The following is a 25,595-nucleotide window of genomic DNA, read 5'->3' as shown; positions in this document are numbered from 1 at the left end:
TCCTCTGCATTGTTCCCTAATATAAATATTCACAGTTTGGACATTGTTTTGCTGTTTTGCCTATACTTGTCGCCCAGTTGGGCTGCAGTTTGGGGGTCGAGAATGATAATGCTCTGATGATGATGAGGCACTAGAACAGGAGTCTCAGGGAAGCTGTAGGTGCCCCATCCCTGGGAGTGCACAAGGCCAGGTTGGATGGGGCTCTGAACAAACTGGTCTGGTGCAGGGTGTCCCTGCCCATGGCAGAGGGATGGAACAAGGTGGTCTTTAAGATCCCTTCCAATGCAAACCATTCTGTGATTCTTTGATAACCAGTGATGATGTGTTTCCTTGCCTTATACTGCAGCAGAGGAGAGCTTAGAACATCTCTCTCTCCTGAACCTACAGAGTGACAGTGAGCAATCTCTGTCCCTAATACCATGGGGCAGCAGGTGCATTTGGGCAGAGGCACCTGAAGGGTGTTCTTCATTGCAAACTGCAACACCTGCATTCCAGGCTGCCTGGTAGCTCTCACTCTGCCTGTGTGTATCCACACAACTCTCTCACACTGACCCGTAGCCAGGAAGTCCTTTCTCGTGAGCAGCTCTTAGGAAATGGGAGGGCAGAGGAGCACTACATGCTTGCCCTGGGCTCTCCAGTTGGATACTCAGCAAAGTGTGTTGTATGAATGGAGACATCTCAGTAATGACCTGTGGCAAGCACATTTCTCGCTCTTTCAGGATTTTTCATAAAGGTACACAGAGAGAAATGAAAGAGAAAATAATTTCTATTTCTGCTTTTTGTTCTTCTCTTGTGGAATGTGTTTGGAGAATTGTTTACCCAGGGTGATTGTTTGGTTGGATCATGGTGGATTGTTTGGGCCTGATGGCCAATCAGATCCACCTGTGTCTGGACGCTCATGAGAGGGTCACAAGTTGTTAGTAGTTAGATATGATAGAGAAAGTAGCATGTAGTTTTTAGTATCTTCTTTAATATAGTATATTAATGTATTATAGCATAATTATAACAAAGAAATCATTCAACCTTCTGAACTAAAGTTAGACATCATCATTCTTCCCATTGGGTTTGCCAGCATTTACAACAATGACCCATGCTAATTACCAGCTGGAACAAAAACAAGAGTATAAAGGCCCTCTTGGATATCTGTGGGCACATGCACTGTATCCTCTAACCCCATCAAACCTCTGATAAAATTCATCTTAAATCCAGCTATTCTAGTTGGAAAGCTTCCTGACCTAAGGATTGATTTTTTATTTCTCTCTAATTTTCAACCTAAATGTGTTCACTGCATTTATTCTCTTGCTGTCATGCCAGCTTTATACTTTTGCTTCAGCAGTTTTGTTTGTCTCCTGTGATATATTTAGACAGCAATCCTATCCACCCTCTGCCTACATTTGGCTAGGCTAAACAAGCCAGGCTCTTAAGTTTCTTCTTGTTTGATAGGTTTTTTGTTTCCCTCGGGCCCTTTCTGCACCTGTTCATTTGCGTTTATGATTTTTAAATGTGAGTGACCAGAATTGTTTTTGCACGATGCTTCTTTTATGAGTGCCTATACAATAGCTCTGGTATTTCACTGCCTCGCCTAGGAGTGTGTTTGCTTTTCTTACAGCTTCATCATCTCTTTGTTCTTTAACACAGTTTTAGTGGTTGTTTTTCCTAATTTTATTATGGCTATGCACAATTGTTAGCTAAATTAGATTAGCTACATAAATACCTCTCCTCTTACGCCTGACAACATGGGGAAGAGTTGAAGTCATCACAGAATAAGTCTGTGCATGCTGATGCTTTAAACTGGTGCCTTGTCCTCAGGGCCAAGCTTTTTCCATGAGGGCTGGCAAGGACATTCTGCTACATTTGCTGATGTGTTGGCTGATGTAAATGTGCTGGAGTGAGGGAGCTGCCATTTCTCCCAGCAATAAGCGTGGGGCTGAGTTCCCAGCCACAGCTCCCAGACAGCCCTGTCCCTGTCCCTGTGATAAAGGTCTGTATTGCTGTGGGGCTGGACGTGATGAAAGGCTCAGAAGAAGGGCGCAGAGCCCTGCAGCCTGGGCTTGACCTCTGAGTGCTTTTGGCCATATCTGCGGCACAGCTACTCTTCAGTTTTTCCAAAGCTACTCTTCTGCTGCCCTGCTTCTTATAATGCATTTTGAAGTAGAGAGTGTTTTTTCTCTTCCTGGCACTGTAGGGAAGGCACCTCTCTCCCATCACTCCCAGCTTAAAGGAAAGAGGTTTCCATACCCCTGTCTCTTTCCTCAGCCTGCCTCTCCTTTCCAGCTGGGTGGAGCTGACTGTACAGAGCTGTCAGCTCCGGCTTTTCCACACAACGCTGAGCTCTCTGCTAGACTTTTCAGCTATAAATGGATCTTGACTTTTCCAACCCCCGCTCTCAACACCAGGAGATGTGGGATATCGGAGCTGGGCCAGGCTTCCTCTGAATTAGGAAAACATATGACCCAACTGCTCGCTTTTTGTAGGTTCCCTGTATGCATCATGCCTGGCTGTGGGGGAGCTGCGTGTCCTGGTGAGGGCTGTGCTGCTGAATTCCTTGTGTGCACTGCGAGAGCAGCTGTTCTCAGACCTGAGTGCCAGGCCTGCAGGTGCCATCACCAGCCCCACAGGTTACCCCACAAACACAGCAGCGTCCAATCTGAGCAGTGTGTCTCCAGGGAAGTCCAGTATTTTTGTTGTTGACTGCATCCTGCCTCCACATCTGAATCAGGCACTTCATAGAAGAAGCCTGGCTTTTGTACATAATAAGCAATGTTTGCCTCCCTTAACTTTGGAATTTATGGCAGGGATCCTGAGGTCTTTTAAGCTTTATTGCATTCTGGCTTCTCGGAGAGGCAGGGAGCATCAATATCTCCTTGTTCACCAGGGAGCTGGGGCCTGAAGTATGCACACCAAGGTGACTCAGGGAGTCACTAGTGCCCTGGATTTTAAACTGAAGGTTTTTGTGTCATCAAGTGCTAACCTCCATCAGCCCTGCGGGCATCCAGGCCATTCATTCCATGAAGAGTACAGGTCTGTATTTAGAAAACTAATTTGTACTCTCATGTTGAAAAATTGCAGTCTGAAAATCCCCTAGTTAGTATGCTCTGTAGAAGCTGCTGGGCAGGGTTCCAGTCTGGTGACCTTTTGCTGGCAGCAGTGGATTTGCATTGTTTTGTCTTAGACAGCAACACCTAGAGCAGCTGCTTCAGAGGCTTCCTTACCTCCTGGCAGCTGTCCCTCAAAAACCTTTAGGCTGTGGATAAGGGATCATAGAATATTCAGAAGGTGCAAGCCTGGTTTATGTCTGTGCAGTAGTCTCTCCGCAGTTCTGCTTCTGTTTCAGTTTTTGCTATGGCAGCAGTTGCTGTCTAACACATTTTCCTGTGCAGGATGCCTGGTATCCTGCATTTTCCTCACTCAGTGGCTTCGTTGTGTTGCCTTTTGGGTGGATCAATGGATTTGTTGACAGGGCAGTGTTCAATGGACAATGTCCAGGAAAAAAATTTTTTTTTTTCTTTTTTTTTAATGTGAGCTGGAGAATGTAATGTCCCAAACCATGATATTGCATAGGCTTATGGTTTATTAAAACCTCATTTATGTCTCCCTTCTGGGAACTGTGAGCAGAATTTTGTACAAAACAGATGAGGGATTGATGAAGTGCTCCTTCACCCTTTTCCACTCTATCCCTGGGCTTTGAGCTCTGGGAATATATGAAATGAAGTTACTGTACATAATTGTAGCTGCCTGATGCTCTTTCCTGTGGTAACCTTTGATGCAGCTGGGCATCAAAGGCATCATCAGAACCTGCTGGTTTGCCAGCTCAACTTGGAGTGCTTCAGGTTAAACTTGGTTGTGAGGAGTTTTTTTTTGCTTGTAGTGTCCCTCCCAGATGTACAGGGAGGCTGGCTACCCCCAGTTCTTTTTTTCCTTATGTATTCTGCCTTCCACTGAATACTTAATTCCCAGTTCTTCACCAAAGCCCTGGACTCATAGCAGGGTGTTAAATGAGGTTTGCTGGCTCTAGGTCTCTGTTCTTCTGATTCTGGAACATGAAGCCTGGTTGAGGTTTTGCTACTGATACCTGCTGCTCACCCCAGGTATCAGTAGCCCCACAATTTCTCCGTCTCCTCATTCTTGTGTGTGTTTGCCTGAACTGGAAATTATGGTTTCCACAGTTCTCATCTCTTGTCCCTGGGGTGAGTGTCTGGTGAACATATTTGTAGTCCTTAAGCATTGATATGGACTCTGCACTTCCACCTGAGTCCTAAGTGGAGCCATGGATATGAGCATGTGTCTCAGCCACCCAACACTGCATGCTCTTTCAGGGATCCTTGAGAGAATGATGATGGCGCTGAATCATATTTTCAATTAAAGTTTTATTTTCTTAACAGGTTCCTGGTAGCCAGGAAATGTAGAATGGTTTGGGTTGGAAGGGACCTAAAATGTTATGTAGCATTCCTGATCTCTTGCTTGGAGCACTCCTTGTCAAATGTGACCTGTGCTTTGCAGGGCATCAAAACTCTGTTACCTGCAGTGTCTGGTCCCACAGGGGTGCCTGTGCAACACGTTTAGCTGTGGTTTGAAAAACATAATGAAGACTATAATTTTCTAGTGATTCTAAGTTGGTCAGAGTGGTTGGTTTGAAAACTTCTTGAGGCATTACAGGAGCATCTTGCAGAACTATTAGCATGGTAAAACAGCAAATGGGAGAGTGTGCTGATAAATGCCACATGTAATGGTGATCTGTATACAGTTTCTCACTGCCCACAACAAGCTGTTTGGAGTCACTGTGGATTGTTGTCTGAGCACATCAGCTAAATGTTCAGCTGTAGCCAAAAAACACTGGAAACAAAATTTGCTGGTATATATTTTTGTATACTAGATAGACATGTTGTGCCTGCATCTGGGCATCACATACCAGCTGGTCACCCTCTTTTGGAAAGAGTAATGTAGACCTGGAAATGATAAAAGTGGAATGGGGATGATTAAGGGACTGGGATAGCTTCTTTAGGGAGAGAGATTAAACAAGCAAAAGTAGATGATACTGGGAAAGAGCAAATGTCTGTAATATAGTATTCAGCAGGGAGAAGTTGAGTAAAGACTGACCTTAATAAACTTTGCTATTTCTCACAGCACAGAGGAAGTGCATCCAGCAAAATAATTTATTAGACAGGAGGCTGAGGAAGTCCTTTTTCAACACAGTTGATTTGTAGAACATGTTGCTATGAGATGGCATGAAGACTGAAAATACACACAGACTCCAAAAGGAACCAGACACCTCAATGGCAGAGATGTGTTTCAGTATCTGTGAAATGTGATGGTCAGTGTGTGACCTCCAGCTCTAGGAGTTCCTGATTGTTACAGGCTGGAAGAATATGTCCATAGGGGAGATCACTCTGATTGTACTCAGTGAAATCACTCTGTGATTTTTATGTGCCAGTGCCACATTGTCAGGGATAGGGCACTAGACCAGAAGAATTTGTGGTGTAACCCACTGAGGTGGTTCTGGTTACCAGAGCATGCTGGGACAGTGGGGTGAAAATGAATTGATTTGGTTTTGAGCACTTCTGCTCTCACGAGTCTCCTGTGGGAGTCATGCACAAGTCACCACAGGTTTTCTTACCACTTTTATTATCAAATCTGGACAGACTTTCAGGAGAAGGGGACCGATGCAGGCATGGTCCATCGGCTGGCTCAATGTGCCAGGCACTGCTGTGGTTGTTGCAGAGTGTGCCAGCCCAGTGAGCACTGCCCTGCCAGACGGGTGACATGCTTAGCATTAGCTGTCCAGTCCTATCTTTTTTCCCTCTTGGCTTATGATTAAGATATGTTTTGTGCCCTGATGGAGCAAATTCTGGATTCTTAAAGCCTCTTATTCACATAACTGTGGGTGGTGTTGTTATCCATCCAAATGTCTTGTCCTATGGAAGGTGAAAGAACAGGCTATTGCAAATTCTATTGTGAATTCCTTTATCCTTTCCAAGTCTTATGTTGGAATTTCCTTCACAGTCTAAATACCAAAATGTCTCCAGTCTCTCTCCACAGAGAACTGTGAAAGTTTGGAACTGTAAAGCCTTGAAAAGTCTGTTTGCTGATAATGAAGTACTAATTTTTGAAGCATTAACAGCATTACTTGCTGCTCATCCTGTTGAAAACTTACCAAATCAATATTTCTGGCATATTGTGGAGGTTTTTTTTTTGTTGTTGTTTGTTTGTTTTTTTGTTTTGTTTTGTTTTGTTTTTTGGGATTTTTTTGGTTTTTTGGGATGAAAGGTGGCTGAGGCTAGAGCAAAAGCAAAAAGCAGTAATGGACATACTATATTTTTGTCTGCCATTTACTTTGCTGTGAGCGCATTCTTCACTGGTTAATCCTGATCATCATATCACAGTGAGATTTTGGGAACACTGGACTCAGAATCCAGTCATAATTTTACTTCTGTCTTGTTCCTTGAACTCATATACATTAGAATGTTTGTGCCTCTTTCAGTGGGACAGATAGAGTTTTAAAGCCAATTCCCTGCTCCCTACAGAGAAGAAAAAAAGTCTCCTGGCAGCCTCAAGCTGTTTTTAAATGAGACAAATGCCCATGGTGCCTGTCTGCCAGAGCCCCCAGCCCCTACACCAAGTCCCCTTTTAGCACACTGCTCCATGCAGCTATATCTGGCTCCAGTTCTTTGTTCGGGGAACGTGACCTCATCATTGTTTTGGTATTTCCAGTGATTCAGCCTGGTCCAGGGCAGGGAGGAGTCATTCCTGGTGCAGGCTGACAGAGTGTTTGTGCATTTCTGGAATTCCAGAGCAGTGCAGCCTCAACCCTTCCGCTGCTTTGACAGCTCGGCTGAGGCTGGGCTGGGCTGGTGCACTGCATTCCTGCCTGCCAAATGGCCTGGGCGCAGCTGGTAGAGGGATTGATGCTTCTGCTTTTGGGGGTAATGGGGATCCCTGTCTTTCAGGGTACCTGCTGTGGTGAGGGTGACGAAAGCTGCAAGCAGTAGCTTGTGTGTTGAGGGAAGCCACAAGGAATCTCTGCTGTATGGGTGGGAAGAGTCCCACAGAATGCTCATTCCTGTTTACGGGCTCCAGCATACCATGACAAAGTTAACTTTGCAACATTCACAGCAGCTTGGTAAGTATTACAGTCCTTGTTTTTCAAGGGGGGAAACTGAGGCACCCAGCAGAAAAGTGGTCATCTTGAGGTTTTACACTGCTGAGCTGGAGATCCCCCACATCCTTACAGACCATGGTTGCTTGAGAACTACAGGGACTCCTTGTTTTACATTGCCAGTTTCACCCAGAGGTCACTGGTGTGAGCTATATGGGCTCAGGGCTTATAGGCAGTGCCTGCTCGGCTATGAAATGTCGAGCTCCTTCCCAGCCTCTCCCTAAGATCTTCCAAGGCTTCTTTAATGGGCAGTGCTTGAAACCTGCAAATCTCTCCTCTGCTGCTGTTTCTAGTTCAAGGCACAGTGGAGAAAAAGACCCTGAGCCCTTTGACACCTTGCTTCTTAGCCATGAGATGAGCTCAGTTGGTTAGAGCATGGTGCTTATAATGCCAAGGTTGTGGGTTTGACCCCTGAATAACATCCACTTATGGGTTGGACTTGATGGTCCTTGTGGGTCCCTTCCAGTTCAGAATAGTCTGTGATGCCAGTCTAGTCCCTATCCCCCATGCTCCATACTTGCTGTAAATCCAGCTGTAGCTCAGCTTGTAAATTACTCTGAGATGGCAGGTAATCCTGGCAGGAGATACCAAAGACATTGAAATGGGGAGAAGGGGGTCAGTCTCAAAGATGTGGAGACCTGGAGCCTGGGGAGAGGGCCTGGACAACAGGAGTGTGTCTGAGCAGGTGAAGAGAGCAGTGATCCAATCGCCTTTCTCCCTGGCGTGGTGGGCTGCTGTGGCACTCTGCGCCAGGGGAAGGCATGAGGCTGGGGATGTCCTAGCTGAGGTGCAGGATGGGAAGTTGGAGCCATTTGCATTACTGCTAGCACCTACTGCATATGGAACTTACAATCTGATGGAGAATGTGGAATTGGGGAGGTCTCCTCTCATTAGTGGTCACTTCACCCCATGGCTTCCCCTGGCAGGCAGTTGCCCTCCCACCCCCTGTCCGAGCAGGCAGCAGTGGATCCATCCCGCACAGCCCTGCCACGCTCTCCCAGCTTTCTGCGCCTGCTGTAAATGGCTCTCTGTAACACGAGCTGCATTTCTGCCATAGCCCTCTGCTGTGCGCATCTGTATTTACACTGGGGCTTTCATCAGCAATCTGGCCCTCGCACTCGCTCCTTTCTCCTGCCCACATGCTCCCAGAGTGAGACCCTGGCACCGCTGTGCCTCATGGGGGGCAGGTGGCTGGCAGCAGCAGGAATTCCTCAGCCAGCTCCTGTCTGGAAGAAGTGCTTTGTCATCTTGCCTGTTGCCCGCCATCCTCCGTCAACAGGGGAGCAGCCAGCAGAGACTCCTCGCAGCATGGCTTGCTGATCCCTGAGCCGGCACTGGGACAAGCTGGTTTTGCTTTGGATTATTGTTGGCTCTGCATGCTGTGCTCCTCCTGTGGCTCTCATGCCACTGCTGCTGCACTCAGCTTCCAGCTGAGCCCACATCCTGGGGTGGTTGTATCTGGCAAGGTAGGAGCTGATCCCTTCTCTTTGTTCTGCTAAAAGTAATATGACCATTAATGACCAAATAATGTGACCAGTCCTGCCCCTGACTTTACAGCATATGTCAATTTGTGTTCTGTAGCTCTGATAGACAGCCAGTATTCTGCTCAAACTATAGCCTCTCTTGCAGGGAAAGGAGATGTGTATGTACTTTTTTTTTTTTATCTGCATACTGGAAAAATCAAACTTTTCTGCTTCAAGATGGAGTCTTCTCTGTCTTGTCTGTTCTCATGCAGCATCCCATGCATGTTCTTCAGGTCATGTCACCTGCTTCTCCAGGAGATGTGAGAGTAGAGAGCAGTCTGATGTGTCTTGGGAGAAAGGGGGCGGGAGGAATAACTCACCAAAGGCAAAAGTCAAGGAAGTTCAATATGCTCGAGAAGTTACAGAAGTTATTTTTAACCCAGAAAATCAGACATGGGAAGAGTCTCTTTTCCTTGCATAGTCTCAAAAGGGTGATTTGCTTCTGATTTTTTTTTTTTTTTCCCCTTTAGTGCTTCAGGGCACATTGTTTTGATATGGAAAGGCCTGAAGCTGCTGCTGTCCCTAGGGATAAAGGGCAATCAGTCTTGTTAGTCTGGTGCCTCCTTTCCAGTGAACCTTGCTGACATGTAGGGCACCTGCTCCCACCACTGCACACCTTTCCTCCTCCCACATTGGGAAAAGAGGTGACAACCAAGAAACCAAATCCCTGCTGGATTTCCCTGCAGCAGCCAAGGAGAGATAAAATAGGAAGGCATCAGCATTTTCTATGTTTAGGCACAACTGTTCCCTTTTTAGTCTACAGCAGCTGGGATGTGCACTCAGCCATCCATCTTCCCCAAGCCTAATGTACCTGGGCTTCCCTCCCATATGGACAAGAGTTTGTCTCCTCAGCAGGATAGACAGGAATACCAGGCCTCCTGCAGGTGATGGCTCACTTCTGAGGACTACCTAAACAGCAAACCATGTTTTAGGGCCCTGCTATATCCCTGTGAGGAGGATAAAGGGGTGCTCTAGCTTATCCTGCGATGCTGACTGTGGGTGTATAAATAGTGCCCACAGTGTACTATTTTGGTAACAAGCTCTTCTCAGGATTCATCCAAAGAGTTATGTGAGCAAGCGTTAAAAATAACACCAAGCCCTGCCCAAGTGCTGGCGTCACTTCAGCCAAAGTGTTGGGAATCTTCCATAGAGAGCAGCATTGGACCCTTGGTGGGGGGCAGCAGGAGGGGGTCCAGAACAACTTTCTGTATTTTGATCCTCTTGTTGTCGTGCTGACTACAAAGGACTGTGACCTCAGCTTCAGCAGATGTACTGGTCACCAAGAAGGTGTGAGACTGTCACTTCTAATTAAGTTATTTGCCACTGGGCTTTCCCTGTGTGTTCTGAGTATTATCGCTGGGTATAATGAGAGGTACAGAAAATTTAATCTAGCTTTAATCTAGCCTGCTGCCAAGTCCCTGCTGGTGGCCAGAGCTTGCTGCCCCATTAGAAAATCTTGGGCTGTAGAATGGCATATGAAGGCACTCTGGTTCTGGGTTAAGTTTATCCTGAGGACTGGTAGCTGGAGATTAGTATAACTGTGGAAAGGATATTAAATCTGTGTGTTGCATTATGGCTGTAGCTCTGGATGTTCTTGGCACCCATATAAACACGAATGTTATCCAAAAATTCTGCCCTTTTCCTGGTGTAGTTGGTGTCTATAACTGAGAGCTGGACCACATAACAGAGATATATGGGGAGCCATGTTTCTTGAGCTGTGCAGCCAGTGCAGGATGTACCATCCCACTGTGAAGCTGGAGCTGTGGTTTGTTCCCCTCAGGCTGAGTTTTGCTTGTTGTTGGTCAGGTTCTATGCTGGTTATACAATTCAGATTGCATACTGTCATGCTGCAGCAGCATCATGCTGTGTGCTAGAAAGCAGGAGACCTCACTGGAGAGTAGCAGACCTCCCTGAGTCCTTGTGCTCGGTGTGTGAAGCCCAGAGCTCACAAAAAGACTTCTTGAGGGGTTCACGCTCAAAGAAGCCCTGAAGAAAGAGCTAATGCCTCATGCAGATGGATGATGTGGCTCCACTCTGGCCTGGTCTCATACAGGATGTAGAGCCCCCTGTGGGAGTAGAGCAGCCTTTGCTTGATTACACAGCTTAATACACAAAGCCTCACACACAGAAGAAGAGAAAGAGGTGAGATGTCTTCTGGGTGCAAACACAGGGGCAAAGCTGAGGCTCACCTGTTTGCTCTGAGTTGACAGCAGCAGTATCATGGACAGAGATGCATCTCTTTCAGATGCAGGAATTCAGGATGACAGCATTTATCCCCCTTTATAGCTCCTTGCCCTCCATGTTTGCATCCCCAGATACATCAGTTCCAGTTTCTGGCTTTGTAGAGGAAGGGCTGGGTGGTTACAGCTGGACTTGATGATCTTAGAGATCTTTTCCAACCTAAATGATTCTGTGATTCTGTAGTCTTTGAGCACTTTCAGAAGGGCTGCATTTATTTTAAGCTGAAAGGGAAGGTAGCTGTGAAAGCACCAGGCATGCAAAAAATTGCTAAAAAGGTTACAAGTGCTGCTGGACAATCTATGCTTCATGTCCTCTGATACGGGATTACTAATTCTGGCAGATGTTCCCAGGGATGGAGAGCAGGTTCTGTTTGAACATCATGACCAAGCATTTTCCCTGGCTGTTGCATTGAGAACGAGTGAGAGAGTAGAGCAGAGGCTTGGCTTCTGGCTTGTACTGTTGTATCTCCAGTGTTCCATAATTCTTGCCCTCTCACCTTTTGGTTGGTCTTCTCTTTTCCATGTTGTGTGTCAAGAGCCACAGGCTGGGTGTGTGCACAGGATGTAGTGCTTTCTTAAGCATGTATTGAAAGCACAGACTTCAGAATTGTCCGGACATGGAAGTACGTCATGGGGATGAAAAGCATGTTTCTGTTTCTCCAGGAACGTGCTCTGGGCAATCAGTCCTTCATCAGGGGCTTCCTGCTCCACAGTTATTCTGTTCCTTCCTGCTGCTCTCCTGTGTCCAGCCAGCAAAGAGCTCTCTGAGTCACCATGGTGGCTGCTTATTACTAGGCCTCAGCCCAGGCTGTGTGTATCATCATATATTACAGAGTTCCTGAGGGCTCTTTTAGGGCTCTTTCCACCCTGGCATGCTCTTGTTCCTGTGACTGGAATGTGTCTGGAGTGTGTGGGGATGTCTTGTTTGCTGTCCTTAAGCACCTCTTTGCTGGATGTTTCTTGTTTTCTAATGGCTCTTCTATCTAGAATAGCCTTCTAGACTATTCTCTGGTAGTCTCTGCGGTGCCAGAGCCACACACCAGGGATACCAGGAGTTCCTGAGGTGCCATGTCTCCCTGGGGAATGTGTAGAGTGGTCTGCCCCAGCTCTTTCATCTGCCTCACAGGAGGTTGAGCCCTGTTTCAGTCTGCCTGACACAATCCAAGCTTGTCATGTTTGTCAGCCATCTCCTGTGACCTGCTTTGCCTTTGTGGCCTGCCTCACCACTGTTGCCTGGCCTTTGCCTCTGCCAGCTTTTATCTTCTATTTTAAAGAACAGGACAGGATTTCCTCCTACACACAGATCCCCTTTATCCCTATAGCATTTCCTTCACTGGGGGTCTTTCTCCAACCTCAGCGAAATCACTGCCCAGAGCCAACAAATTTCCCATTTCTGGCTCTGTGTGCCTGTCTGCATATGGTGTGGCTGCCTGTTGTTTGACCGTGACTTTTGGGGGAGGTAGACCTTGCACAACTTGCACGGCAGCTGGGAGCTGTGATTTAAGACTCTTTGTGTTAATTAAATGCACACCGATAAGCACATACAGCCACAAGGTTGCTTAATCATGGAGACCGTGAATACAGCTAACTGATGATCCATGACAGCTTGCCCTGGTAGATGGGAAGATGTTAGTAATAACCAGAGAGAAATTTAGAAGGGTTCTCAGCTGTGACCTAGGATAGTCTCCAAGAAGACTGAATTCTTGAGGAGAAGGTCTCTTCACTGTGGTGGATGAAAAGGGGTGAATCTACTGGCTGAAAGCTCACACAGAGCATATTCTACTTAGGGAAAAGATACATCTGGAGTATGTTTTTAACAGCCAGTGGATTAACAGCCAGATCAGCTGGCACAGGATGCTGTTCTACTCTCAGCTGCACCTGTGCGTTTGCTGTGTCTTTCGAGGAGCATGTTTGTGTTTCTCCAAGTATTCTGCCTCACAGAATAAATTGCTCTCAGCTTTTAATCCTGCATTAGAGGCTTCCTGTTTTCTGAGTCAAACAAAAGTTACAGGACAGTAAGACCTCCAAAAGCCATGTAATGATCACGTCTCCCTGAGCAGGCACAGTGGACTTGGGCTATGCCATTCCTTGGGTTTCTTTATTTAATCTCTGGAAGCTCCCATTAATTAGGACATTACCTGCTACCTCTTTCATTTTAGCAATTCAATCTCTTCCTTTTATCGATATTTCCTGATGCTGTGAATTGACCAAGATTGTAACATGGGCATTTGTTTTGCAGTAAAGTTGCAAAAATATATTGTTTCCAGTTTTTAACAGGAAGGGCCTGTGAAGATGAACAGGGGTACATACCTCTAAGTAAGTAAAGCAAAGAGCTTCTGAGATACACAAGACCATGGAAAACTTTAAGAAAACCAATTTACTTCCTGACTGTTATGATTTTTTGCTGGAATAGTGAATGGTTAGTTTTATCTCTTATACCTGATGTCTAACCTCAACTCCCCTGTATAGCTCTCAGGAATCCTCTTCTTGTTATTGGGGATGTGAAGAGCAGCTTGTTCACTTGCTCTTGGCAGCAGCCTTTTATACATTTTGGAACTGCTTTAATGTACTCCCTGGTTTCCCCCTGAGAATTAACCCACTTGCTTTGCAGTTTACTCCTTTCTGTCCTTTTTTCCATGTTGTCTTCAAGCTCACAGCAGTTTGTCCATTTAGGATATGTCCATGAGCTGTGTGCCAGTGTGGGCAGAGGGGAAGGATGACTCCAAGTCTTGCACATCCAAGACATGCCTATTCATACAACCCTGCATACTGTTTGCCTGCTCAAACCAAAATGCCACTCTTGCTCAAGCTCTCCCTGTAATCTGCAGTTACCACAGATCCCTTCTGAATGAGCAAGTCATGCACAGTGATTAAGGGTGAGGATGTGCAGTCTGTGCTGTGTGAAGTGTTATGGTAATGGCTGTAATTTATGTCAATTTGCTGTTTGTGTATAGACCTTATCCTTTCAGCTAGCAGTACTGTAGACAGCACAGGTGAAGAGTAAGAGACAACTGCTCCATCTGAGAGGCAGCAGGTTAACATATAAGTGTCAGACAGAGTCTCAAGAAGTTTTCAGTGGTCCTGTTCCCTCTCCCCTTCACAGCTTTTTTAGGTGCCTGCTGGGATGTGGGTGCTCAAGAGCCCAGCAGTCAATTGTATAGCATGGGAGCCCTCTGCCTACCAATATTGTGCTGTTCTGTTGCTGCTGATAGGTGGGAACGGAGTGAATCTTCAAGTGTCTTTTAATCACAGAGTGCTTTGCAGCTGCCAAGACACTGCTCTATTTGCCACTAAAACAACTGGGGCAGGTAACAGTGCACAGCAGCACTGCGTGTCCAGTTTGAGTGGTAACTGGAGAAACTTAGAAGGAAAATCAGTATAAACAACCATAACTGATACCATTTGTCTCTAATAAGTTAGCCAGTGGTTATGTATCCCTGGGCTTCGTTGCAAAGTGGAGCGGGAATGTTTGAGAGCTGGTAAGTTTGTTGGGAACTTTCTGTTCTTTGTGGTGAGTTCACAATGTGTCTGTTTGATTTTTGCTGTTGCTCAGAACGAGGATGGCAGGGAAGGACTTTGGCACGTGCAGAGTGATGTTAATGAGGGTTTTCTGTGTGAATCATATGATCATAGAATGGTTTGGGTCTTACAAAGATCACTTAGTTACAACCTCCCTGGCCTGGGCAGGGAAATCCAGAACAGTTTTCATACTTACTGTTGCCTTGGAAAACTGAAATGTTTATGATTCAGTCTTTGAGCAAGAGGGAAGGATGTTTTTTTTGTGGCCTCTTGTGCGTCCAACAGTGATGTTTTTCTTCTCCTCTGCTTGCCCTTTCTCTGCTTCATCCCTTCCATTGCAGTTGCTGTGAGCTGAGCCTCATGTGCAGTGCAGTCACCCTTGAGTCAGCCCCACCATGCCCCTGGAGTGGGAAGGGAATGTCACTTTGCTGCACATCATGGGAACCATAAGCAGCCACTGTCCTTGAGCAATGTATGCTGTGTACACAGTGAACCATTTCAGGGGTCTAGATTCAGCTCAGCCCTGTAGCTTTTCATCTGCTTAGTTGGAAGTACATAATTTTTATTTGAGGTCAGAATGCAGTAGTGCTGTGGGTGCCAAGTTCACCAGCCCCAGTGTATTATGTTATGTGACAACTTAAGGCTTCCCTCATGGCAGTGGGGAACTATTAAGTTACTGTGAAACTAGTTATTTAGGTAAATGGTGCTTTGGGGGCAGCATTGATCCTGCTTTGAAGACAAATTTTAACAGGAGTGAAGCCACTAACACCTTAATATCCACTGTTACCATGGCTGCTCAGAGTGATTCGGAGTGACTGTTTGCCAGATTAAAAGGCTTCTTTTTTTCTTTCTTTTTTTTTTTTTTTTTTTTTTTTTTTTGATAATGCCCTTTCTGCTTCTTTTGCCAAGGTTTTGAGTGCCGAGAGTTTATATTCCCAGTAAGTGTAGCATCAATATCTGAGTGACTGCTTGAAGAAATAGCTTTGCTCTTAGAGCTGAGCTCCTATTTAAAACATCCTGAAACCTCAGTCTGGATGGGTTATGTCCAGGCTTTGCTTTAATTCAAGATTTTCTGTGCAGCTTTATGAGTCTAGTTTATGAGATTGAAGCTCAGCCTTCAGACATTATCCAAGAGCTGCTCTGCTGTTTGTGTTCTGATTTCCCATGTCTAGAAACATTTAGCTACTTTTTTGTGCTCTTGCTTGGGCAGTACTAAGTATTAGGAGTAGAAGATGTGTGTCAGGAGTTGGGTTGTAGGGTCATTTCTCCCTTTCACACAGAATTCCAAGGGGTTCAAATCTCCCTGTTACCCCAGCCTCCTTTGGGGTGCAAACATACTGGAATCCTGAGCTGGAAAGGACTGGAGACAGGCAGCTGATTGTGGGTAGGATTTGGTTTTCCCATAGATGCCTCAGTAGTGTGGAGGAACGTGGAACTGAGCCCAGCCCTGTGCGGAGCCATGCCAGCACTAGTCCTATCTAGGAATTGTGACTTTTTATGGAGCTTGTGAGGGCCTCTGTTCCTGGGCAGTGAAGCATCAATTGCCAGCACTAGGAAGGATTTGACCTCAGTACTGGAAGTTGGGAATTCAGATGGTGATTGGGATGGAGGAACACCTTGCCCAGTATAATTTTTCTAGAAGTGGTTGCAGATGGTCAGCAAAGAGTGGGAGCAGGACACAGAGTACCATATTCTGTCTATTTGTTCCAGGACATTTGCTAGTATTGTGTTTGTTTAATAACCTGAAATGGATCTCTCAAGTGCTTTTCCTGCCTCCCTTTAATCCTTGTGTAATTCTTCCATTCATAATACCCTTTGAGAGCTTAGAGGCAGTAAACAGACTAGAGGAAGATAACAGGAATGTTGAAAGAGGAACTACTGCTCTGAAGGGAAGTTGTTAGTGGAGATCACCTTCAAAATGGAAGCTGTTCAATACATGAAATAATGCTCTGTACACCAAAAAGTAAGGCTTCAGTAGTGATATTTCCTAAAGACACAAAGCTAAGGAAGCATCATCAGAGGCTGTTCAGTGTTCAGCAGGAAGAGCTGGGATTATTCCTTGAAGAGCAGTACAAATGGGAACTGGATAGTTCAAAATTGCATGGCTGTGTGCCTGAGAAATGAGCAAAAAGTTAATCTCTGTCTGGAAGCTCACTGGGGGAAAGTGACAGTGGGAGAAAACTCAGGGTCTCGGAGTGATGTATAAGGTGACTGTGAGCATCTAACATGATGTAGCCATGGAAAAAATACATGTCATATCACAGCCTGAAGTCCCGGGGGTCCGTCTGGCCCCCCGGGCAGCAGCCACGGTAGGTGTCCCAGATAGCACTGTGCTGATGAGGCGCAGCCTGTCTGGGCCCCCCAGCTAGTTCCGAGCCGCTGGCTACTTCAGTGAGCACTTGTGGAGTGATTTCAGCTCAGGTGATTTCAGCTCTTAGTGATTTCAGCTCACAAAGTGCCTCGGCAGACACAGGGATGGAGAGAGGTGAAGGCTGTGTGGAGTTCTGCAGAGATGTCTTTATTGGCAGCTTCTGCAAAGGGTTCCAGTGACAGCTCTTCCACTGAAGTGGGCAGAGGTGAGGGTTTAAGTATGGTACTAAGGGAGTGGAAATTGTCCAATGGCTGGGGTCGAGGAGAATACAACCTATAGCCTTACAGGGAGATAACAGGGGTCTGATGTGTGGAAGAGGGGCAGCTCTGGTCCACTCATCATGACTCTGCATTTCTTATCTTAGGCTAGTGACCGCCATGGAGGCCTTGCAGGGCCTCTGACTGCTACAACGTCATCCAATGTGACACATTGGAGAAAGCATTTCTAGCAGAGATGGAGAAATTTTAGTGTATTAAGGCATGGGGACCTTGCTTGGAAGACTGTGAACATTTCCAGTCACTCTCTGAAGGCTGCGTGCAAACTGGGTCAGGTCCAGAGAAGGAAAGTGGGTATGATCAAAGAAATGGAAAGCCTACCTAATGTGAAGTGATTAAAGAACTCAAATTATATGACTTTAAACACAGGCTGGATAAATGCTGATGTTAAAGCTCATTTTTGGAACATGAGTGAATGGGGGTGAGCTGTGCATGGATAAAGATAAGCTGGAAATTCAGAGAATATTCTTAAACATCAGAGGACCGAACTTGGGGAATTAATTATGTTAGAAGACAGCAAGCAACAAGAAACTTTTTTAAAAAAACAGCAACAACTTTCTCCTTTGAAGCCATTTCCTCATTTGGAGCTGTGGCTCCTGCATTGGGTTGCTAGCCCTGAAGAAATCAGTCCTGCTGTTGTGGGCAGTGGGCAGGGCTCGCTGGGACACAGGGTCATCATTATGGGCTGGTGAATTTGGATGTTGAGAATGTGTCTTTGACTGGCAAAACCTCACAGACTCCTGTGCCTCTGTCCTCAGTTCCCCTTGGAAAGCAGTCTCGGTGTGGATCAGTTGGTGATCCCCCAGGGAAATGTGAGCGCTAAGGGCAGGCATTTCCACTGTGCTAACATATGTTTTTATCAGTCTGCTCAGATTTTTGACCCCTCGTTCAAAAGCACCTGTATCTGTTCCCACCAAACAGAAGAGATGCCGAGTGTATGTCGGTAATAATCGGCCTGCACTGATCTCTGTGTGTCAGAAAGATGTTGTTTGGCCATGAAGCACAGGCCTTGAAGGAATAGGGAATTATTTTGGTTTTCCTTTATGAGAATTTTTGTGAAATTTCATCATCTGCTTTCCTGTTGGCTCCTGTTTTCTGGTTCCCCCTTGCTCTAGTTGAGCAGACCCATGCTTTTATAAAAGTTCAATTCTGACCACAACATCCCTCTCTCTGGCATTTTCCAAACAGCCTGTATGGTTTTGGTGCTGGGTGGGGTTGCCATGGGATATAGATTTCTGCCACAAACAATGGGTAAACAGCGTGGAAAGACACTGAGGTGCATTCGCCTTGCTCCTGAGTGGTCCAGCACATGGGAAAGAGTGAAGATGTCCCTGTGGACATGCTACAAATGTGGCCAGAATGTATACCCTAGGCATGGTCCTGCTGTTGGACCTGCAGATAGCAAGGCACAGGTTTTCTGCTGTGATGGAGAGCTTGCTGTTGCTTGTACCACCTTCTGTTTGCTTGAGAGGCATGGACACACTGAAGGTAATGAGGGATTAGTCAAAATGCCCGCCCTTTAAGAGGAGGTGGCAGACAGCTCCCTTTGCTGGGGTACAGCTGTAAGCTGGAGGCAGCAGCTGGAGCTGCCTGTCAGTTTCAAGAGTGGGCAAATTGTGCCCCACACCTGATGGTGAGAGAAGATTAAAGACCTGTCCTAGCATAGTGCTTGATGTCAGACCTACAGCCCAGACAGTTGACTGGAATCTGGGGCTGAGCTGTTTCCAGTTCATGCATCACTAGAGCAGCTTTGCACAAATAGATGGGAGGCTGGGTCAGCTGGTGGGTGATTTTACTGCACAATTGTGGCAAAAATGGAATGGGTTCTTCTTGTACATGGTGTGCTGACCTTAGCAGGCAATTCCTCCACAGTATATGAAGGAAGAAGCCCAAGTCCAAGACCGAAATGTATTGGGCTTTCTAACACCCAACTGATCTATTTGTGACCTAGCTGTTGTCACCAAGATCTCCAGGTACATGTACTGGTCATGTCCAGTGTGAGTGCAACACCTGTGGCTCCCCTAAAGTGGTACGCTTTGCTGCAGCCCAGGACTGGGAGGAGGATGTGCCTCCTTACTGGAATTCACAGATGGGAGATTGTGTTGTGCGTTCGGGGTAAGGAGGCGAGATTGCTAAAATCCTGCCCGACACCTGGGGTGCTTGTGGATAGTGAGACTGATATTGCTTAATAAGGAATTTTCTCCTGCCAAGCTACCTACACCACAGAGTGCTGGAGTCTGTGGGAAGAACCTGACCAGGTGAAGCAAGATGCGAACCCCTGTTACTATAGGGGTATGCATGTCTTGACACCTCCATCTCTCTCGCCTTCCTTCTCCAAGGAATACAGTCACCAGCCTGCATAATCCCTGCTCCCTCCTTGCATGACACTGTGGAGTCAGCCATGCTCCCCTTCTTACACTGACTCATCTCTATGATCAAATAGAAGTCATCTCTGAGAAGACAGTCTGCAGGAAAGAGCTTTGTTCTTCCTTATTAATTAGCACCTGAGATCTCCTGCTGCCTGCAAAGCTTTGGGACAGCCCATCAGTTCCTAGCGCTGTTGCTGAGTGAAGCAGATTGGGAAGGGAGATGCTGCAGAGGGGTGTGTGCTGCAGAGAGTCGAGGCCGTGTGAGTTTGAGATCTGGGGAACATGCAGAATGTATTTTGGGGAGGAGGGTACAGACGTTTATGTTGGGAACAGAGATGTAAATAGGAGTGTTTCTTTGGGAACCCCTTGTCTGCTTCACTGCTCTGTCTGATTTTAAAGAAAATACCCCCTGACTCCATCTGCTCTGGTATGTGTGTCTGCTACACCAGAGGGGAATTGCTGTCAGTGAATTGGTTAATGCCAGTGTCCTGTGGCAGGGGCAGGGATGAAGGCAAGCACTCAGCCTGCCAGCATTTATACCTCCTGGCGTCAGCATTGGCAATGCTTGTGGAGGACGAGGGAGGGCACCGAAATAGTTTCCATTCTCCTCTCTGCTGTGGGAATGAGTCTCCTGGGTAACAAATGCTCCTTGTTCTGCACAGAGCTCCACAGCTGAAACTCTTCATCTCTTTCCTCACTGTTGCTCCCTGACTGTCCCAGCTGAAGGGGCTGGAGATATCTGCTTGAGCCTGCCTTAATTAACACTGACAGTACAATGGGACTGGCCCATACAGGGGTCCTGGGGCTGCACATTAATGGGAGCGCAGTAAATGGTCTCATTTACAGCAGCTTGGTTGGAGCAGAGCCTGCCAGGACTGGCTTTCTGCTTGCTGTAATGGCCAGGCATCGAGGTAGGTCCCTCGCTCCTGCATCCTCCTGGGGGCTTGTCCCTGCCTCTTGAACAGGACCATCTAGTGGAGTTGGTCCCCAGCATCCCATGAAAGGCAGGCAGTGGGCTGGGGAGTACAAAGTGCTGCTGAAAGGACAGATACACTGACTTCTTGGGAAGGACCTGGCCTGTAGAGCCTGACCTCTGGGACTGGTGGAGGGATCATTCACTGTGGTTTGGAGGTGAGTAGCAGAGCTGCATCTGTGATGCTGGCTCCAGTGTGTTGCAAACAGTCTGCACAGCCTACAGCCCAAGGCCCTTTCTCTTTTCCCAGTGGGATAGTCTCTTTGCACTGGGGGGAGTTCTGGACTCCTGCATCTGAAGCCCTTGGGAACCACCCCCAGTCCCATGGTTTTCTGACAGAAATCTGATTTAAATGTTACTTGAAGAGACATTTTAAAAGTTTGTAGTGTTCTTGGATCTGAGATAATTGGCAGCCACTTCCAGTAATAAGCCTAACACTTTTCTGTCATAGCTTTTTATGTCATAGCTTTTTTTATTTGACCTCTCCAGAGGCAGAAGCTTCTGTAAAGTTTTGTATTGTCTGTGTTGTTGTATTTGTGTTACTTGTTCGCCGCTTTGGGGACATCACGGCATAAAAAAGTACTCAGCCATGTGGCAGTTCTTAATTTCTTAGAATTTTGTGTCCATGTGACAGTTTTACCCCTTCTTTGCCATGCTCTGATCGGCTCACTTCCCACAGAACCTCAGTTTAGGAGGTTGTGGCTCAGAGGTTTTGCTTTTTCCAGTGTGGGTACTCCAATTTCTGGGCTGTGCTTGGCTCTTCACAGGGCTGTAGGCACGGGACTGGATGAGAAAGGGCAGTAATGTGAGTGGTCTCCATGATGGATGCTGCTCCAGTGCTAGAAACATTTGCCCTGGCACAGCACAGGCCAGAGCACAGCTGAGTTTCTGGGGTATATGGTTATGCCCTAGCAGGTAGAAAAGCAAAAGTAGCCACATTTGTCCTGTCAGGAACTGCACTGCTCTGCCTGTGGAGGAAGTTCCATCACCCCTTTTCACCAGCTGCCTCTGGAAAGCCAGATACGGAAAAATCCTTCCTGATAGCAAGAGAGCCTGGGCTCTGCAGGTAATGACCCCCTTTTTCAGGTAGGAAGATCTGCTCTGGGGTTGTGAGATGCTGGGATCTAGCCCAAGCCATGGGCAGTACTTTAATCACAAATTGCAGCTAAGAGTTGGTGGGATCTTGATTTGAGGTCCCCTGTGAGAGCAGGGACTACAGACATCCTGCCCCTGCCAGGTGGGTTCAGCACTGTGGGAAGTGGTGGTGATTGCATCTTGCTCTGGAGGTGGCTGCATTTCAGGGGTGCTGTATAGATACTGTTGATTAAGCTGTTTAGGGCAAGGCACTACTGAAATTTAAAGAAGTTTCAGGAAGCTTCTTGCAGTCTTCCCATCCTCCTCCTCCTCCTCCTCCTATGCATTGCTTTGCAGACTGCCATTTTATCTCCAAGGGTTCTAGCTGCCATTATCAACCGTAGGAACACTCCAGTCCCTTTTGCTTTCCATTGCAAAGACAGGGTGAAGAGATCAGGCAGCCTGCAGGCACAAAACATCCAAAATCCAGTCTCATCACAAAATAGGATGCTGCAGCTCTATTTTATGGCACAGGCTTAGATCTTTTTATTTCTCCTAATGCTGCGTACCTGATTTCCTTGTTCTGTAAGAATCAATCCTCCATCATCTCCTTTTCTGCTCCCTCCCATCCCCTGCCTTGTCTGAGGTTCCACAGGGACTGATTGCGCGCTGAAGTGGCAGTGCTTTGGGCATGCTTGCTTCTTCACACGCAGCAACGTCACAGCAGCAGCAGGAGCATCGGATATGTGATTGCGCAGACCCTCTGCATTGCCAGGGATGCAGCTGTGAGAACAAAAAAAAATCAGAAAAAAAAAATTGACTCTGTGTTTCCCACAGCATCCTGGTGAGAGAACACGGAGTCTTCTGGAATCCGAGCGCTCAGGAGTGCCTTGGAGCTGAGTGTGTTCACTGACAGGGGACGTGGGACGAAGGACCTGTGGAAAGGTGAGATGGATGAATTACCGGGGTAGTGTCAGCTGTGCTGTTGGTTTTCAGGCCGCTTGGTGGCCGGTTTGTTTTTGCGGAGGATGCCAGCTAGCCGATGAAGCTTAAGGATTTTAGGGCTGCTTTGTCTCTTCAGAGGCTGCATTGCTTTGGAGCTGGCTGTGGCTGTCATGGATGTGAGCGAGCGAGGAGGCTGTGGTTGCTGCGCAGAATGTGTGTTTGTCCATTGTAGCTGTTTGTCCGGGGCTGGCTGTGCAGAGGCGAGTCGTGCTTCGCCCTGGCAGTGCCTCCGCACAGCTCTCCATTGTGCCTGCCATGACAGCTGAGCCCGCACGGATTGTTGTGGTCCTGCCAGCTGCCATGCTCTCCGTGCATCCCTGGCAGTGATGCTGCTGTGCAGCTCAAAAGCTGTTTCGATGGACAGCGCTTCCATGAAAAGACAGAGACAAAGGGCTCAGACATAAGAAAGGTTGCTGTCGCTGTGGCTTTTGCCTTCTTTTTTCGGCTTTTTCTTTTTTTTCCTTCTTTTTTTCCATCCCCTAAATGCTGGTAAATTATTTGTTCAAAAGGCATTAGGGTAAATATCACGACGTGTAAAACGCTGTCTTTTTGCTAAGTGATACACAGGCTCTGTGCAGGCTGGAGTCCTTTGTGTTGCCAGGGTGTGTCTCTGTTGGCTGTGTAAATGGATGCATTCTCCCTGCTTCTTTTCACAGGTCAGATGAGAAAGGTTATCTAGGAATGGAGGAATTACTGCTTTTAATTACTGAAATGAGGGGTCCGGGCTGGGTACCAGTTACTGGAGCTTAATTACATGGTCTTGTTATAGCCAAATCCCTCTTTTCCCTCCCTGCCTCCCTTCTTCTTCCTCCCTCCCCCACCCTCTGCACAAATCCTTCCATTAAATTGCCTCTGCAAATAGGAGAAGGGTTTGAACAAAGAGAAGGATGTATGTGGGATAGGGATATAGATGCTGGAGGGGCAATGTTCAGCATGTCAGTGAGAACAATAAAGCAAAAGTATAAAAGAATGAGATTTTGGTATACGTGTTAAAGTGACGTGGCTGTAGGGGAATGTGCAAATGGGAATGTCATAACAAAAGGAGATAATAGAATAGCAGATTCAGTCTTTTGGAGTTATAGAAAATGCTGAGCGTGTGGGGTTGCAATTGCAGGATTTTGGGTGAATCTGAAGTAAATGGGAGTCACAGAGTAACATACCATACAAGGTGAGGATTGATGGGTGTCATAAAGGTGTACTAGAGTAAAAGGGAAGTAGAGATCTGTATTTTTATCTCCACACACCTGCTGCCTTTTATATTAATGTTGCTAAAGAGTGAGCTTGGCAGATCTTACCTATTTACAGAATTTTTTTCCCATTTGCCAGTGACCTAAGAATAATTCAGACAAAGCTTTTTAGGCCTATAAAGAGCAACAGGATGACAGGAAAAATGTAGATAAAATGGTAGATGTTTAGCAGAGCTGCAGAGAAACTGTGGAAAGAGGAGGCAGATGAGAGGCATTGCAGAGCTGGGGGAGCAGGAGGTTTGGGTCAGAGACCAATGGGAGAGCACACAGAGGGGAAATTCAGGGTTGTCATTATCAGGGAATGCAAATGTGTTGTTTCTGTTGTCATTCTCCAGCCTCTCACTGTGTTCCCTGAGACACTCAGTGCTGTGTGCAGCCCTGCAGGGTTTGTGGGGGTGGGGGTGATCCTCAGCACAGCCTTTTCTGCAGTAGTTCTCCGGAGGAACCATTTTGATGCTGCAGGTTCTCATTTGGTTGCTTCCTCTCTGTCCCTATGGAGTGACAAGGCTCCACGGCCTTTATACCCAGTGATGAAGGCAAACCCAGGGTTTCAGTGCAGGGTGCCAGGTGAGGAGGAGAGGGCTTCCAGCAAAATCTCAAAGTGGCATGTTGCCTTCTTGCAGATTGATGACAATGTCCCGGAAGCAACATAAGGCTTCCTGAACTGCAGCTCCTTCTCACCCCTGTCTTGCTCTTGGACCTGGGAAAACCTCTCTGTGTCTCCCAGAATCCATCCCTTTCAGGCTGATGGGAGCAGGGAGTGGGATGTCTTCTGCAGGTGTGCAGGAGACAGCAACCAGCAAACCAGACTGGGTTTGTGGTGCTGCTGCAGAGCAGGTTCCTATGGGAGATTGGTGGTGGGTAACAACAGCATCACTGTGTGCAGCACATCATGGGCTGGAGGACAGGATGTGCAACAGAATGTACAGGACACACATACCTGTATCAGCATGTGGAAGAAAACATATATGTATATATGGTTTGTGTGTACAATGCTTGCCTAAAGGAATAAAAAGAAGGTGATGCAGCCTCCTTCTCTGTGTGGGGTGGGAATGTCCCCAGGGCATACAGGCTGTGCCTGGCTAGTAGGTACCACTCTTACAAGAACATCTGTTAAGCAGTGAGAGTGCACAGATAATCTCTGCCTTGAGATGCTTGAAAGATGGGCAAGAGGTTCTGGTGACTGGACCTGACTGAAATCATCCCCAGGACTGTATCTTCCTCTCTGCACTGATGCAGATGATGGAGATAAAATGCAGCTGGATCTCTAGATAAGAGGGACCTGGACTTGCATTGCAGAAAGTGCAGGTGACCCAGGAGAATATGCTGTGAACTCAGGAATGGTCTGCCCACAGCTCCATTACTGCCTGTCAGGTGTCTGAGGCTGTGTGAGCAAACAAAAAACAAATTTTTAGCCCCAGACATCTAAATTTTCTTCCAGTCTGATGTTCTGGTGAGTCAAGATCTCACTCTGGTGTGGTTCCTGCTACCCAGACAATACTCTGACTTTTGCAACCCCTTCTTGTGCTTTGCCCTGTTTTTAATTTATTTCCCTGTCTTATATTTCTTTTCCAGTGTTTTCTGAAAGACTTATGTAATAGTAAGGGCAGGTTTATACATCTGACATGGGTCACTTTCCCTGCCTTTGCAGAACAGCTAAAGACACTCACCTTTAATATTTGTCAGCCACATGGTTTCACCTTCTTCCTTTCTTTTCTAATGGGTATTTTTATTAATAGTGTAGTTGCCAGCTGTGATCAACCAGCTATTCCTTCATTGTTCTGGGATCAAGAATATCCTGTCCTTCTGACTTGAGTGCTTTCATCTTTTTGAATTTGATTCCAGT

At 46.7% G+C, this 25,595-nt stretch overlaps 1 protein-coding gene across 4 annotated transcripts in view; it reads left to right on the top strand.

Moving 5' to 3' along the window:
- The first annotated feature begins 7,087 nt into the window (after nt 1–7,087).
- Nucleotides 7,088–25,595, top strand: part of RUSC2 (RUN and SH3 domain containing 2) — a 51,497-nt gene continuing 32,989 nt past the window's right edge. For 2 of the 4 annotated variants that reach the window (XM_054002648.1, XM_054002646.1), the window contains exon 1: nt 22,242–22,442. The gene's annotated coding sequence lies outside the window, so the exon portion shown is untranslated. Of the gene's footprint in view, nt 7,118–22,241; nt 22,443–25,595 lie in introns of those variants that run through there. The other 2 variants (XM_054002647.1, XM_054002650.1) reach the window with 2 other exon arrangements.

This window comes from Vidua macroura, chromosome Z (genome assembly GCF_024509145.1).
Source record: "Vidua macroura isolate BioBank_ID:100142 chromosome Z, ASM2450914v1, whole genome shotgun sequence".
Lineage (NCBI taxonomy): Eukaryota > Metazoa > Chordata > Aves > Passeriformes > Viduidae > Vidua > Vidua macroura.
Note: the sequence above shows the minus strand (reverse complement) of the source record. Positions and strands in the feature narration are given on the sequence as shown.